This window comes from Aotus nancymaae, unplaced genomic scaffold (assembly GCF_030222135.1).
Source record: "Aotus nancymaae isolate 86718 unplaced genomic scaffold, 86718_ANA_hifiasm-v0.15.2.pri h1tg000040l, whole genome shotgun sequence".
Classification (NCBI taxonomy): Eukaryota; Metazoa; Chordata; class Mammalia; order Primates; family Aotidae; genus Aotus; species Aotus nancymaae.
Genome location: NW_026988454.1, coordinates 9011853 through 9016671, shown reverse-complemented (window position 1 = coordinate 9016671; position 4819 = coordinate 9011853). Strand labels below are relative to the sequence as shown.

At 47.3% G+C, this 4819-nt stretch overlaps 1 pseudogene; it reads right to left on the bottom strand.

Annotated features, from left to right (window-relative positions):
- Window positions 1-3123: 3123 nt before the first annotated feature.
- Window positions 3124-3733, bottom strand: LOC105724763 (synaptobrevin homolog YKT6-like; annotated as a pseudogene).
- Window positions 3734-4819: the final 1086 nt, after the last annotated feature.

Here is a 4819-nt window from a genome sequence, read left to right as displayed (position 1 = left end):
TCTTTCTTCATGTCTGCATTGGATGTCATCCAAGCGAATTGCTTCTTTCTCTTTCCTGTTGATTTGTTCTAAGGTGTCATCTCTTAGCTATCTGAGCACTGGGCTGGCTGCCAAAAACAGAGAAGATGATGTAACACACCAACTCCCACGTGGCTCAGAAGGGGAGGACCCCATGACTCCAGGATGGGACAGGGCAGCCACGTCTCACCAAGGTGACACTAGGGGTTCTGAGAGAGCATCTGAGTGGGGAATGGGGGGAGGAGCAACATGATGGAGGGGTCAGTGATACACCCCCGCCCCCATGAAGCAAGGATTTCTGCTTTGAAATTCCTCTACTAGAAACTAACTCCTTCTGTTCTGTTTTCTTTCTCAGGAAGTGTGTGTGTGTGTGTGTGTGTGTGTGTGTGTGTGTTTTGACAGTTCTTTCTTTAAAAGTGTTACATATTCATTGTAGAAAAATTTAAAAATTCACAGAGGCAATAAGTCATTAAGATCAATCAAAAACTATATGCATATAATTACTATTTAAACCTGAGGGGTGTGTGTGTGTGTGTGTGTGTGTGTGTGTGTGCATGTGCACAGGTATGTGTAGAGACAGAATTTTATTTCTTTTCTTTGTTTTTTTTTCGATATGAAATCTTGCTCTGGAGTGCAGTGGCGCGATCTTGGTTCACTGCCACCTCCCTCTGCCTACTGGATGGTTCAACCGATTCTCCTGCCTCATTCTTCAGAGTAGCTGGGACTACAGTTGCCCACCACCACGCTCGGCTAGTTTTCATATTTTTTGTAGAGATGAGGTTTCACCATGTTGGCCAGGCTGGTCTTGAACTCCTGATCTCAGGTGAGCCACCATGCCTGGGCTTATTTTATTTTTAAAAACTGGTATTATGTAAAACACACATTTTCACTACTTTAAAAAAATTTGTCATATGGTGAAGACATTTTCTTTCCAGTATATATCAATCTATATCATCATTACATGGGTCTGTCAAAATTTGTTTAAATAAAGAAATTATTTAGTTTCCAGATTTATGTTTGGGTGAACATGTTTGAAGTTAATTTTTTTCTTTTTTTTCTTTTTGTTGAGACATGGTCTCACTCTGTCATCCAGCCTAGAGTGCAGTGGTGCAATCATGCAGCTCACTGCAGCTGTGACCTCTGGGGCTCAAGTGATCCTCCCATCTCAGCCTCCTGAGTAGCTGGGACTGCAGGCACATGACACTACTCCTGGTTATTTTTTTATTTTTATTTTTTCTATTTTTCGATGTTGCCAGGCTGGTCTTGAACTCTTGGACTCAAGTGATCCTCCTGCCTCAGCTTCCCAAAGCCCCGGGAAAAACTTCTTACTTCATGAAGATGAAATATTTGACCCCAATTTCCGTCTTCAGTGAGGATTTCTTTGGAGAACCCTTGGCTATATTTTAGCTTTAATTCAGACGGTGCTGGAATCATGACTCAATCTGTGCCTTTGAGTTCTCTCTGCAGCGCCGGCTTTCTGAGGAAAGGGCAGTGACTGTAAACATTTTTGCCAGATATAGAGCTGCCTTCCTCCCGACCCTTTGGGGCTAGCAGGATGTGAAGCCATTTGGGTGACTATTCAGAGCACTAAACAACCTGACTGCTTCCATATTGGTAAAAGAATCCAACACTCATCTTTGTCCACCTAGGAATTGCATACAATTTCAGCAAGTGCAAGAGATCCAGACCAGCGCTAATAATCACCACTTCCATACACCTACTAGTTAGAATAGGCTCTTTTCCAAGTGCTTTATGCCTATTAGTTTATTTACTTCTCATGAAAGCCCTGAGAGGAAGGTGCTGTCACTAAAGCCTACACCACTGTGGGGACACAGGCACCCAGAGGCCAGGCAACTGTGAAACCGCCTTTGCAAAATTATGACTGAGACAGTGAGAGATCTAACTTTACCGACTGCATCTTGCTTCTAGCCGCCAAGCTGTCCTTGTTCATTCCTGGGCATAGACGGAACTAACTTTGGGAGAAACTTACTTTATAGTTTATAGCTTAAAACAAAGACCATAACAGCCCTTTCCCAAAGCAGACCTCCTTCTTGCCTGGGAACTAGATTGCCTTTGCAGGACTCACATTAGCCACAAGATTAGAAATGATGGTTTAGGAGTCATGCAGCTGGAGGCTACAGGATTCTGACTCTCCGTAAACTGCTCCTAAGATCAGGGCTGGAGATATTTCGCAGACCTTGCACTTGATGGATCAGCTGGCACCACTCAGATGGATTAACTGGCTCATCTGATCTCCTGGCTCCCACCAAGGAACTGACTCAGAGCAGAAAGACAGCTTTGACTCCCTATTATTTCATCCTGGACCAATCAGCACCCCCAGCTCACTGGTTTTCCCCCATCCACCAAGTTGTCCTTAGAAACTCTGCTCCCAGAATGCTCAGGGAGACTGATTTGAGTAATAATAAAACTCTGGTCTCCCGCACAGTCAGCTCTGCATGAATTACTCTTTGTCTGTTGCAATTCCCCTGTCTTGATGAGTCGGCTCTGTCTAGGCAGCGGGCAAGGTGAATCCCCTGGGTGGTTACGACTGGCTCGTAACTCATGAGCCACGAAGCAGGCTAGCCCCCCAGGCAGCTGGCTCTGACCACTAACGCTTCCCCTGTAGAGCCGGTGTGCAGCCATCAGTGCACACGAGTCACATGGAAGCCCGTGTTTCCCAATGTGCAGCCGCTCTGCACCACAACAAATATTGTGTTGGTCGAAAAGCAATAGTTCTCCCCTCAGATGCAGAGTGAACCTTCTCATTCTGAATATGTCCATTTCTTCAATAACCACAAGAGGTATCTGCTATGTGCCAGGCACTGTTCTAGAAACACATTGATATTCTTTTTTTTTTTTCTCCAGAAGCCTGTTGGAGTTTATGGTTTCATTTGCCCAAAAATACACCTTTGAGGACCTCAAATCCTTTCTAAGAATCACTACCACACATATTAATTTGAACATTCCCATCCTTCCACCATCCCTGTTTCTCCTGGGAACTTCTCTGGGTCCTCGTCTAGGGCTGTCTCTTCTTCTCTGGGGGCTGCAGCTCTGATGTGAATGATGGTGTCTGTCTTTCCAGCGCTGGGCCTCTGGTGGGCTGCATCATGTGATTGCATAGCACGAGCTGTGTTTCTGGGCAGTTTTAGGGAAGGCTTTAGACTGTGTTCCCAGAACCTTGGATTTGGACACCAACCCACCTAGCTTCTCACCTTGCTCAAACAAAGGCTCCGAGGTGTTGTGCAGAATGATTTGGGTCTCATCTGGTTTGGCCAGCACGTTAGTCATGGGGTCAGCTTCCCGTGGGTTCTGGTATCTACCGAGATGACCATCCAGGGCTGCAGAATGGATTGTAGCAGGGATCCTCCTGGCCAGTCTATCCTGTTGACTTGCTTGGAGAATTCGTCTAGTGAGTACTCCAGTAAGGTACAGGCCACTCGGGATGGGCGTTCACTGTCAGCAATGGACACACCTACAAGACCGTCATTCCGGACACTGACATGGCACAGGTAGTCTCGTTCTTTGACTGACGCTCTAGTGCCTTTGGATGAGCGCTCCACAGTTGACTCGTGAAGGTCATGAATTCCTGAACACTGGATCTCTAGAAGAAGCTGAAGGAAGCCACGTTACCGTAGGAGGCTTTGGGTGGTGCGGCTTTGGGTGGCACTGCCTTGGGCTTGCCTTTGTAGAGGACACTGAGGCTGTCCAGCTTCATGGCTCTGTGCCCCACCTGTCCAGCTGTGCAACCGCTTTCAGGGAGCAGTGCCGCCCCTTGGGACCGCCGCTGCCTACCGGCCTCTCAGCCCCTGGCTGCTGATGGGGTCACCGCTGGCTTCCTCCTCCTGGCTTGGGATCTACCCACATTGGTATTAATAGTAGATGTATACACAAGGCATGGAAGCTACTCAAAACACACAAAGATGTCTGCCTCCTGGAGGGGATGTAGCTCAGACCAGCAGGTAACAGGCCCTTGTATAAGAAACTAGGAGCTTTAGAGTGGCCCTGCCCAGGCAGTCAGGTATAATTGTAACAGAGGAGCTGCACTTCAGTCCCTCAGCCGAAACCTCTCTCGGGTGCCTTTCATTTGATTCCAGCTGTCCTGTCTTCCTGGATCCCAGTGGGCTGCGCTGTCTTCCCAAGTTACTCCACCTCCTGATCCTAGCACCAGACACCGTGCATCCATCCAGCCAGTGAAGTTTTTCAATCACTCGTTCAATCACCGATTATTGAGTTCCTCCTTGGTGACAGGCACTGTGCGGCTGGTAGAGAGACACAGGTAAACAAGGCAGCCTGCTGCCTGCGAGCCAGCTCTGGGACATTCGGGTGAGAAGCACCATGTGTGCATGAAGCAGTCAATTAAGTTTGATGACATATTCTGTATTTGGATTGAAAGACAGAAATTGGGCTGGGCTTTGTGGCTTAGGCCTGTAATCCCAGAACTTTGGGAGGCTAAGTGGGGAGGACTGCTTGGATCCATGAATTTGAGACTAGTCTTGGCAATACAGTGAGATCTGTTATCTACAAAAAAGAAAAAACAAGTAGTTGGGCATGGTGGCATGCACCTGAGGTGGGAGGATCGCTTGAGCCCATGAGGTCAAGGCTGCAGTGAGCTGTGATCGTGCCACTGCACTCCAGCCTGGGTGACAGAGCAAGGCTCTGCTTGAAAAACAAAAAATCGAACAAATATTGGGTAACACCTTTAAAAAGAATGTCTTTGCACAATTGTGTCTGGTTTCTCTGGGTTTCTTCCCATCAGATAGAAGAATGTTGGAGTAGGAAGAGGATTTGTGAGGTCATCCAG